Raw genomic sequence first — 12,452 nt, 5'->3', positions numbered from 1 at the left:
TTGAATTCTAAGATAGTCTTTCTGCTAAATGAGCTAGTGTAGCCCAAAGCCATATGGCATAGCCAGATCAGGGCCTACCATAAGGACAACTCAGAGTATGCTATTCTGTTCTAAAATAAATAATGGATTTATTGTGATGGTGTAGGCTATATTACATGGATTTATTATACTTTAAAAAAAAGTAGATGTTCCAAAAGGTCTGCATCAGTGGCTTGTAGGCTACGAGTGGATACCAGGAGATGCTAAATGTGTTTTTCAATTGACGGTCAATTACCGATTTAAGTCATTTGCTTGACAATCACTGGCTGACAGCCCTATTCCTTAAAGCTGAAAATGTATCTGTGACCAACAGTCATGTGAAATCCATAGATTAGGGCCTAATTGATTTAAAATAAAATCTTTGAAATTGTTGCGTTTATGTTTTTGTTCTGTGTGTTTCTTTTCATTCAGATCATCAAAACCAGCCTCATAGCGCTGTTGTTAGCCACACTCCTCCCCATTTCCACAACCAGATGGGTGAGATGGGAGGAGGAGATTGTGGGGAGAAAGAAAGCAGCTATAGCAGACCGTGCCAGACAAAAATAAATCACGTTTTAATATCCTCTCAATGAGGCATCCAAAAATGCTCCATTATCTCCTCAAGTGAAATGCCAGCGCCTCCCCCAGACAGGAGACAGCAGGAGCTAAGGTTTACAGTAGGGCTGGGATTTGCCAGGGACCTCACGATACGATATCACAATACCCTAATGCCGATACGATAGGTCTTGCGATTCTATACAGTGAGGGAAAAAAGTATTTGATCTCCTGCTGATTTTGTACGTTTGCCCACTGACAAAACATGATCAGTCTATAATTTTAGTGGTAGGTTTATTTGAACAGTGAGAGACAGAATAACAACAAAATAATCCAGAAAAACGCATGTCAAAAATGTTATCAATTGATTTGCATTTGAATGGAGGGAAATAAGTATGACCCCTCTGCAAAACATGACTTAGTACTTGGTGGCAAAACCCTTGTTGGCAATCAGAGTTCAGACATTTCTTGTAGTTGGCCACCAGATTTGCACACATCTCAGGAGGGATTTTGTCCCACTCCTCTTTGCAGATCTTCTCCAAGTCATTAAGGTTTCGAGCCTGACGTTTGGCAACTCAAACCTTCAGCTCCCACCACAGATTGTTTATGGGATTAAGGTCTGGAGACTGGCTAGGCCACTCCAGGACCTTAATGTGCTTCTTCTTGAGCCACTCCTTTGTTGTCTTGGCCGTGTGTTTTGGGTCATTGTCATGCTGGAATACCCATCCACGACCCATTTTCAATGCCCTGGCTGAGGGAAGGAGGTTCTCACCCAAGATTTGATGGTACATGGCGCCGTCCATCGTCCCTTTGATGCGGTGAAGTTGTCCTGTCCCCTTTGAAGAAAAACACCCCCAAAGCATAATGTTTCCACCTCCATGTTTGACGGTGGGGATGGTGTTCTTGGGGTCATAGGCAGCATTCCTCCTCCTCCAAACACGGCGAGTTGAGTTGATGCCAAAGAGCTCCATTTTGGTCTCATCTGACCACAACACTTTCACCCAGTTCTCCTCTGAATCATTCAGATGTTCATTGGCAAACTTCAGACGGGCCTGTATATGTGCTTTCTTGAGCAGGGGGACCTTGCGGGCGCTGCAGTATTTCAGTCCTTCACGGCGTAGTGTGTTACCAATTGTTTTCTTGGTGACTATGGTTCCAGCTGCCTTGAGATCATTGACAAGATCCTCCTGTGTAGTTCTGGGCTGATTCCTCACCGTTCTCATGATCATTGCAACTCCACAAGGTGAGATCTTGCATGGAGCCCCAGGCCGAGGGAGATTGACAGTTCTTTTGTATTTCTTCCATTTGCGAATAATCGCACCAACTGTTGTCACCTTCTCACCAAGCTGCTTGGCGATGGTCTTGTAGTCCATTCCAGCCTTGTGTAGGTCTACAATCTTGTCCCTGACATCCTTGGAGAGCTCTTTGGTCTTGGCCATGGTGGAGAGTTTGGAATCTGATTGATTGATTGCTTCTGTGGACAGGTGTCTTTTATACAGGTAACAAACTGAGATTAGGAGCACTCCCTTTAAGAGTGTGCTCCTAATCTCAGCTCGTTACCTGTATAAAAGACACCTGGGAGCCAGAAATCTTTCTGATTGAGAGGGGGTCAAATACTTATTTCCCTCATTAAAATGCAAATCAATTTATAACATTTTTGACATGCGTTTTTCTGGATTTTGTTGTTGTTATTCTGTCTCTCACTGTTCAAATAAACCTACCATTAAAATTATAGACTGATCATTTCTTTGTCAGTGGGCAAACGTACAAAATCAGCAGGGAATCAAATACTTTTTTCCCCTCACTGTATGTATTGCGGTTCGATACCGCTATTTTCCAAACATATTGCTCACCATATGTCTGCTGCAGAGGGACAAGAGAGAGCCATGAGAAAACAAGTTTTGATCAGTGCTGAAAACAAATTGGCTCACAATTTAAAAAGATGAGTGCAAGATAGGAAGGAAAAATATTGGCGTTTTGGTGCAGATACAGCTTACGAACACAAAAATAACATTGCAATATATTGTCAAAAATAATATCCTGATATGTACCTGTATAGATTTTTCCCCCCTTCATTAGTTTACAGTAGAGTTCAAACAGCCCCAGCCTCATGGGGAAACAGCTCACATTAGAATAAAACAAGCCTTTCACATTCTTCATACTGACAGAGTGAGAGAATGGAGGAGAGCAAAAGAGGAGGAGGCAAGGACTGAAAGGAAGGGGAAGGAGGGGGGCAGAGATTCTAGACAATAAAACAACCACACCTGTACTTCTTTGTTTACTGCATACAGTAAGAAAAGGGGATAAGTAATAAAGGGGAGTATATATATATTTTTTTTAAACATGGGGGATTGGAAGTGATGCAGACAATTACATTGATAGAAGATACAATCTATCTGCAATATTAAGCTGATCCATTCCCCCCCCCAAAAAATAATTAAAAAATATTTTAAAAAATGAAGAAAAAACAGAAAGAAAAAGGGATATGGGTGTATTAACCTCCAATGGGCTCCATGGGCTTATTCAGAGAGGTGCAACGGATAAGGGATATTCAACGAAATACAACCCCACTATATAGCACTCACAGTGCAGGTGTGTCTTCTCTGCATGTTTGTCTGAAGAGGTGTGAGTGTGTGCACGTTAACATTGAAGAGTGAATTGAGGAATTATTGGTGCTGCAGTGCAGGGGAAGAGACATAGCTCAGTTGGTGTAGCTCAGTTGGTAGAGCATGGCGCTTGCAATGCCAGGGTTGTGGGGGGGGGAAAGCATCTGGTGAAAAAATAAAAAATGCACTCACTAACTTTAAGTCGCTCTGGATAAGAACATCTGCTAAATGACAAAAAAATAAATAAATGTCTACAGAGAGAGGCGTGCTAACGTTATACCACCACAAACCAGGCAGGAGCAGTGTGTTAGGTTCACGGTGTTGCTCAGCTGAAAAGTCAACATTCATTTCAGACCACAGCGCAGGCAGCTCTGCCGATTTCCCCCTCACTCGCTCCTCCCTCCCTCCTCTCCTCATGGATCCGTGGAGTAAACACAGGAAGAGAGCGGTCTCTGCTCCACACCAGAGCTGGGCGTTCCTGCATAGCTCCTGAGGGGTCAAAAGTTTAGCGTAGTTTTAATTTCACCTTTCCTCAGCCGCACACTGCAGCAGCTGAACTATGACCCCTGCAAAGAATTACACTGAAAAGGTCTGACGCCAGTTTCACCACTACCCCTCCCCACTACTCTCCTCTTTTTTTACTCGGCCAGATCGCATTTCTGACTATGCAGAGAGAAAGAAGCACACACACACCGCAGTAGAATTCAAATAGAGGATGATTGGTCTTCATCAGATACCAACAGTATAGCTGCAAGTGGTCAACTTGATCAAATGCATCAAATTAGGTCAATCAATTTCTCTCCATTCTACACACAAGTGGAGGTTAAAGAATAAAAACGCTCCTAACATTTAAAAAATTATAATAATTAAGGACCATTTTTGTCAAGCCATCTCAATAATTGTAATTGGAGCTGAGTAATGGTGTCAATCTTTCATTTGCGATTCTGGGTCAGACATTTAATGATTTCACTCAATTTCTTGTATTGGATAAACACCAAAGTCCTGAATCAAAGTCCTGCATAATAGTTGTCAACGTGAACGCAATTCGCAAATCCAATTAGGCCAACACAATTTACTCAACCCGGTCTCACCCTCTCGCTCCCCTCCTTCTGTCCAGTACTGGGCCCACCACACCACATGCAGCCCAGATTCAGGTTAACACTATTAAAAGTGTGTTTAAATGACTTATGAGGACAGGGTGGATACAGGGGTCAGAAGGACCAAGCTTTTTAAAGGAGGGAGGGAGAGTGGCCCTACGTTGGGTAGAAGAATACTCAGAATCCATCTCAGAATCAAAAATCAACTCGTAAACCCACCCAGCGGAGCAGTCATCTCCTCTCTGACAACCCAAATGTGGTTGTCTTTGACTCAAATGGCACCAGGCTTTGCTCAATCTCCAAATTATATCTGGAAAAATAAGTATAACATCTACATTCTACCATGGTGGTTCTCTGTTCTAGCACAGAACGACCCAAACACTGGACTAAATCTTCTCCACTGAATATCTGTGTAAAAGCCTATTCAACTATGACATGATGAGCAAATGTTCTACAAAAGCCAGCAGAGAAACATTCAGCTTTCACCACCCATTTAGACAAGTGAAGTGGTAAAGGACATTTGTTTTGGCTTGTACTTTAAAAGATAACCTTTGACCTGGGTTGAGGTCAGAGGGTGTCTACATGTTACTGGCGTTTCATTGGGTAATATAAAGCATAAGGGTGGAGCCTCACAATGTTGGCTGCCTCTTTTACACATAAGGAAAGACGAGCTTCATTTGCCAGGCTAGTAACAATATGGGAATGAGAAAAAAAAAGGCAAGACTGACCAAACAGGAGCTTATTCCTCTGCAATTGGGTCCCCATCGGCACATCATTAACCTCTTCTGACCACAGGGACCTATCAAAGCAGTGGTAGAGTCCTAACTCTTGGTACAGCCCATCAGTTGAGGTGCATGAATGCAGAGCCAAGACTCAAAACACCATATTCAGAATCAAAATGGGTTTGCTCCTGTGTGTTTCACCCCATTGCTAAGTCTGTGGTGAAAATGACAGCATTGCTGCCCTGCTATTAAAACAGGGATTGGCAGGTATCGGAACGCAACCCTTGGATTGGGTGTTGCCTTAACGACGAACCATATAAACAAGTGCAACGTCATGGTAACAAACGGGCATAAGTGACAGGAAAGAGAATATTAATCTATTCCACAACAGACCCCCCACCACCACACCCCAACCTCAATTCAATTAAGACTATTTAGTTGCAGAAAAATGTAAAGATTACAATAAATGTAGTGTCATGCTTTGGTGTTGACAGTGTAGTAAATCTGCAGTCTGCTCGCTGATCGACACAGAATAGCAGAGGCCTCTCACTTCAGGGTGGAAGACTTAACTCTCCACCGAGCTGTGGCGGGGCGGAGGCAGGGCAAACGTGGGGCAGGAAGGGGTGGGTGGGTAAAGGGTAGGGGGGGGCAGGCGGGCAGAATGAAAGCAAGGTGGCCGTGTAGCAGTTGAGAAGTTCATCGAGAACTGACACGCTCTCTCCTCGCTGCCTGCCTGACGGAGAAAGCATCTGGTAACATTTATCTCACAAACCAAACTTTTTCACTTCCTCTTTTTTTTCAAACTTTATAAAAAGGGGGCCCTAAACAAAACACAAATAGTCTCGCTAACATTTTACAATGGTAACAAAACCAGGGCAGGGAGCTACCCTCCCATTGGCTTGTTCAGGTGAACCAGTTTAATGAGCATTCTTCAGCCAAGGGAGAGAAAGTAAAGACTGGTGGAAAAGAGAGCTGTGCGCGCACCAACCCCCCCCCCTCCTAATAAGCCATTCCCTCCATTGTCCAACCAGCAGTGACTACAGAGTACTAACTGTTCCAACGCCTTGCTGGTTATAAATTGGAATTGGGTGCAATGATTACTTCAGGCTGCACGTTTGGCTTTCATAAGTGTGCATGGCTCAGGCTCACATATGGCAGAATTACCCCTGCATTTGGGTATTACCTCAGAGTTGAACGAGAGGGGAATGGGGGAATGAATGAATACGAAGTGATCCTAGCAGGGCCACACTGCAATCGGCATGAAGTGCTTGAGACCAGGGCTTGGTGTCTTCCATTGAAGGGGAAAACTCTGCTGTTTTAGTTGCTCTACAGTTCTTACTCATCCGGTCTTTAAACGCACTCTGAGAATTTAGTCCTAAATATTTAAATCAGCAGGAACTGAAGTCTCCACTCCAGTTCTATCTTGGGCTCTTTCCTTTCAGGGGAGGGAGAAGAGTTTCGCTTTTGTTGAATCAACCAACTAACCTGTTTTTGAAGCGTGGAGCTTTGATTCCCCTCAGGTGTGTCACGTGCATGCTGACATGCAGACAGTTTACGGTCACCACATGAATGACCTTGAGCTTGTCATGTGGGACTGTCTTCATGGAAATGTAACTTTATACAATTGGATGCTACTTTAAAGCGCTCTCTCCAACGACAAACCCTAACTCAAATGTTCAATGCTATAAAACCTAACAGTTTTACTTACTATGACTGAGATGTGGTTGTCGTACCTAGTTACCTAAAGATGAATGCACTTTACTGTAAGTATCTGGATAAGAGGGTCTACTAAATGACTAAAATGTAAATGTGTAAACTTTGTGTAGCACAAGTATGATTAAAACCAAACAAGGAAATTGCACTCTGAAATCATTCAACTTAAAACTCCTCAAGGGAAAGGCCTACCTATAACAAGGTAATAAGGACCATTTATGCTTTCATTTCAAACCCAGCTCCTCATTACCACCCACAGAAAAGGTACAAAAGGCCAAGGAATCAAATTTCAATTAGGGAAACAATCAGGCTTACCTTTCAGCTCAGTGTGTGTCTCCAAGAACCCTCCCACAGCCACTGCTCTGCTCTCCCCACTAACAAGATGAATTCTACACACACACACACACAACCTCCATTTACTTGTTGTCCACCAAAAGCCACCCAATACCTTTTTATCTAACATTCCCCCTTAGTCACACACACGCAACCCTGACAACACTCTAAAAGAATGCAATCTATTTAAACATCAATGGAGCATAAATGCAGCTTGACACAGACAGAGTGGGGGCAGTTATCAAAAAGTGCCTCTCCACCACACAAAAGGTGATGAGGCATTTGCTTATTTCCCCACACATTCTTTCTGCTTTAAGTCAAAATACCCACTCACTGAATTTAAATAAGTGAATACTTTCAGCGGTGACAATGACAGTTGTCTGAGGGAGAGAAAACAATGACAGTTAAATATTAGGCCAAGTACGCATTTTCAAAGTCAAACCCTAAAGTCTTACTGCTGACAAATGCCAACGCACAAACACAGTAACAATATCCACTCAATATGCCATGGAAATCAATGGATTGGTTCATCTGCTACGAAGCTCTGACACCACATAGAGAGATGTTCCTTCTCCCATGAGATGAAGCGATAAGTGAATGAGTTATTCAGAACACAGTAGCAAAACGGACAAAGAGCAAAAGCAATGCATCCAAGTCACTTCTTCACCCCATCTGCAGTCAAAGAATCTCCCAGAAGATTGATTCATTGTTAACGCAGCCTGACACCCTGTGTATGAGAGAAAGAAAGGGAGAGATAAAGAGAAAAAGGCGGGGCTCCATTTGCAAAGAATCTGAGTAGCAGCAGCAGTTCATTGTGTAGTTTCCCACAGTGGCCACTGTTCCCTTCCTACAAACATATACACTGCTAGAAAAGAGGGAGACTATGTAGGTGTGCATTAAAAAGGATTCATGATAAATAGGCCTAATCCCAAGATGAGGAGACCATGAAGACAAACCGTTAGTCAGGCTAGCTCAGTGGCCTTATTCTTACTCCAAGTCCACAGCTCAGACACCATACACATTCACCTGATACACTACATGGCCAAAAGTATGTGAACACCTGCTCGTCGAACATCTATTCCAAAATCATGGGCATTAATATGGAGTTGGTACCCCCTTTGCTGCTATAACAGCCTCCATCCACTCTTATGTGAAGGCTTTCCACTAGATGTTGGAACATTGCTGCAGGGACTTGCTTCCATTTAGCCACTGGAGCATTATTGAGATCGAGCACTGATGTTAGGCAATTAGGCCTGGCTCGCAGTCGGTGTTCCAATTCATCCCAAAGGTGTTTGATGGGGTTGAGGTCAGGGCTCTGTGCAGGTCAGTCAAGTTCTTCCACAACGATCTCGATAAACCATTTCTGTATGGACCTCGCTTTGTGCACGGGGGCATTGTCATGCTGAAACAGGAAAGGGCATTCCCAAACTTGCCACAAAGTTGGAAGCACAGAGTTATCTAGAACGTCATTGTATGCTGTAGCATTAAGATCTCCCTTCACTGGAACTAAGGGGCCCGAACCATGAAAAACAGCCCCAGACCATTATTCCTCCTCCACCAGACTTTACAGTTGGCACTATGCATTAGGGCAGGTAGCGTTCTCCTGGCATCCGCCAAACCCAGATTCGTCTGTCGGACTGCCAAATGCTGCGTGATTCATCACTCCAGAGAACGCGTTTCCACTGCTCCAGAGTCCAATGACGGCGAGCTTTACACCACTCCAGCCGACGCTTGGCATTGCGCATGGTGATCTTAGGCTTGTGTGTGGCTGCTCAGCCATGGAAACCCATTTCATGAAGCTCCCGATGAACAGCGCTGACATTGCTTCCACAGACGATTTTTACGCGCTTCAGCACTCGGCGGGCCCCATTCTGTCAGCTTGTGTGGCCAACCACTTTGCAGCTGAGCCGTTGTTGCTCCTAGACGTTGCCACTTCACAATAACAGCACTTACAGTTGACCGGGGCAGCTCTAGCAGGGCAGAAATTGGATATACTGACTTGTTGGAAAGGTGCCATCTTACGACGGTGCCACATTGAAAGTTACTGAACTCTTCAGTACGGGCCATTCTACTGCCAATGTTTGTCTATGGAGATTGCATGGCTGTGCGCTCGATTTTATACACCTGTCAGCAATGGGTGTGGCTGAAATAGCTGAATCGACTAATTTGTAGGTGTGTCCACATACTTTTCACCAGACTTACATGTCACATGTATGGTGGGTAGTAGTGTGGAGGAGAGAGGATTTGTTATGACTAGGGCCTCAAGCTTTTCTTGACTGGGTCACAATCTGGGAAAAACTCCTGGCCCTGCTTAGAAAACAGACAAATAGAAATGGCTAACACAACCCCATCTTCAATAACAACACCCAAAACTTTAATGTGATTGAATAGTTATTCTAGGGAAAATGCAATTCATTTGCCACAAAAATATCTGAAGCCAGACAGAGCATTGAGAATCTTGCAAGTCAGGATGGGTTGGTCCTCCTCCTCCTGTACATGTGTGCGTGTGAGTATCAGCAAGGTTGCTTGTGATTCACGTGGTTTGCCCCCGAGCAAATACTGCACACCTAGACCTGAACCTTTAAATTCAAGCGAAATGACTCACTCTCCATTGTCTGTCGAGAATACATGTGCAAGCTGTCGAAGAATGCTCCCTTACTGCCTCAGAAAGCAAATGCTCAGCATACAAACTCTGATCAGTAGTTCGTTTTGTTGCCATTTTTCAAACCAAAAACTTGGTGAGGAGTGTGCACTCCAGAGTCGCTTAAATATGATCTCTCTCACACACGTGAATTAACACCAACATGATTCTCACCATGCCCTGCAGTAAATTAAAATGTATGTGAACTTGAGACATATGGTGTCATAAGTAGCCTATTCTGTACCAATCTTACATGTATCCCACGAGAGGGTGGCCTGACGTAAGTATCCAATCCTACCCTTTCCGTTGTACGGCGTAGTGGTGGGTCATTATCTCGACCGTCACGATCACAGATAGCTACTTAACCTAGCACGGGTGAACCATAAATAACAGCAAATGTGCGGATTCTCTCAATGGCCCGGGCTACTACCACGTCTCTATTTTGTCCAAAATAAGTTCATTGTAATTCAAACACTAGCTGCATTGCAAGCGTAGCTGGCAATTATACTACGTCAAGTTGAGGTTGATACAATGTTGCCAATATTCATTTCCATGCGTCAACTGTTACATAATCATTACGAATTAGCAGATTGATGAAAACGGTCATTCATTGTAACCATTGATGCCATAAGAACTACACTGAACCTCGGATTCTAGGCTAGTTGGCGATAGTAGATTCAGCTGTAGGCCTGTTATCAAAATATTGATTTATTTATTTTTTCAGAATTGAAAGAGGATCAAAATGCAGCCTAAATATTTGGGCAAACTAGTTCTATTTTGAAGATGAACTTTGACTATAATAGAATCGTTGCAATACCAAACAGGTCTCTCGCCTACACAAATAGAAGAGTTCACGCACAGTCGAGATGGAATGGAATAGTTTCTGAACGTTCAATGTATCAATTTGTCCTTCGGATAAACTTTGTAACAAAGATGAGCATAAAGGAATGCACAAACATTTAAAACAGCCAAGACACAAATATGGATTTACTTCATAAGGGAGAGAGCACTCTTCATGCAGCCAACAATTCCAAAATAAACGAACAAGCTCAGAACTACAAGGTAGGTTGGTTGTAGGCTACGGGTGAAACCTCTGCCTATTCCAATAAACGCGTTAGGCTACATCAGATCAACTGGAAAATGTGCCACATGTTTTAAAACCCTATCAGTGTTATCAACAAAACATTAAGAAAAGTTCCAAAGAAAACACTGGCTACTAGCAGAAAAACTCACCCGCTTCAATGCATTCATTGAGTAGGCTGCACCAGTTTCTTTCTTGCCCCTATTAATTCTCCGCCATCTTCACCACTGTGTTTGTTTAAATGGGAAACACTCCCAAAGCGCAAGGAGCCAGCTTGCAACATAGCGATAGGGCTTCTGGGTAGGGTAGTTGTCTTCCTCCTCTTTCAGCGTTAAGACGTATGGGTCTTTCTAAACATGGACTACACGTAGACTAGAAATAAGTATATAGATGAGACGGGCAAATACATCAAAATGCATGTATTTATAGCTCAACAAAGTAGCTAATGGAGCAATATGTGAGCGTGGACGTTGCGACGTGCTATTCTACATTAGCAAAAAAGTTACAGTCCCTATAAGGAATCCCTTGTATTTAATTATTTTTCTAAATGTTTATAACCATAATTCTGATGCCTCAAATGCTGATATTGACAAGTAAAATGTTTAGGTCTGCAATTGTAACATAAGTCTACATATTTTTCTGAGATCGTATGATGAACATTTTTCAACATTGTCTGTTACACTCAAACCATTGCTGGTTCCCAGGTATGCCTTTTCAAAGAGACATAGGCCTAAGTAGGTTGAGTTTACCTTTTTATATAATCCTCTCAAAAACATTAACAAAAAGACAAATTCAACAGAATTCAGATTGAGTAATAACCAGTGGTGGAAAAAGTACCCAATTGTCATACTTGAGTAAAAGTATAAATACTTTAACAGAAAGTTACTCAAGTAAAAGTGAAAGTCACCCAGTAAAATACTACTTGAGTAAAAGTCTAAAAGTATTTGGTTTTAAATATACTGAAGTATCAAAAGTAAATGTAATTGCTAAAATATACTTAAGTATCAAAAGTAGAAGTAAAAGTATAAATCATCTCAAATTCCTTTTATTAAGCAAAGCAGACAGCAACATTTTCTTGTTTTAAACATTTACGGATAGCCAGGGGCACACTCCAACACTCAGACATTATTTACAAAAGCTGTATTTGTGTTTAGTGAGTCCGCCAGACCATAGTCAGTAGGGATGAATTTCCCAATTGTCCTGTCCTGCTAAGCATTCAAAATGTAACGAGTACTTTGGGTTGTCAGGAAAATGTATGGAGTAAAAAGTACAATATATTCTTTAGGAATGTAGTGAAGTAAAAGTAAAAGTAGTCCAAAATATAAATAGTAAAGTAAAGTACATATACCCCAAAAAACGACTTAAGTAGTACTTTAAAGTATTTTTACTTAAGTACTTTACACCACTGGCAGTAACATGGAGAAGGATAAATAGGCATGATACTAAATGTGTGCTTCCTCAGCCATGCATGTATTACTACCAGTCCATACAATTGCACACTGACTAGCAGTCAAGCTCAAGTATGCACTCACACACAACCCTCAGACGTTCATGCATGTTATCCATCTGTTCACTAACACATGAACAGGCCAATATCCATATGCCACATGGGGACTGGGGAACAGCAGTGGTCAGGGTACAATTTGCAATGGTGTAGCAAACACTATGAAGTGCAATCAACCAATG

The 12,452-nt window shown here is 42.6% G+C and overlaps 1 protein-coding gene across 4 annotated transcripts in view; it reads right to left on the bottom strand.

Annotated features, from left to right (window-relative positions):
• LOC121574992 (nuclear receptor coactivator 3-like) overlaps nucleotides 1–10,991 on the bottom strand; it is a 39,233-nt gene extending 28,242 nt beyond the window's left edge. For 3 of the 4 annotated variants that reach the window (XM_045222952.1, XM_045222951.1, XM_041887723.2), the window contains exon 1: nucleotides 10,919–10,991. The gene's annotated coding sequence lies outside the window, so the exon portion shown is untranslated. Of the gene's footprint in view, nucleotides 1–7,026; nucleotides 7,101–10,918 lie in introns of all 4 variants that reach the window. The other variant, XM_045222953.1, reaches the window with a different exon arrangement.
• Nucleotides 10,992–12,452: the final 1,461 nt, after the last annotated feature.

This window comes from Coregonus clupeaformis, chromosome 10, assembly GCF_020615455.1.
Source record: "Coregonus clupeaformis isolate EN_2021a chromosome 10, ASM2061545v1, whole genome shotgun sequence".
NCBI lineage: Eukaryota > Metazoa > Chordata > Actinopteri > Salmoniformes > Salmonidae > Coregonus > Coregonus clupeaformis.
The sequence above is the reverse complement of the archived record's forward strand: the minus strand, read 5'-3'. Positions and strand labels throughout refer to the sequence as shown.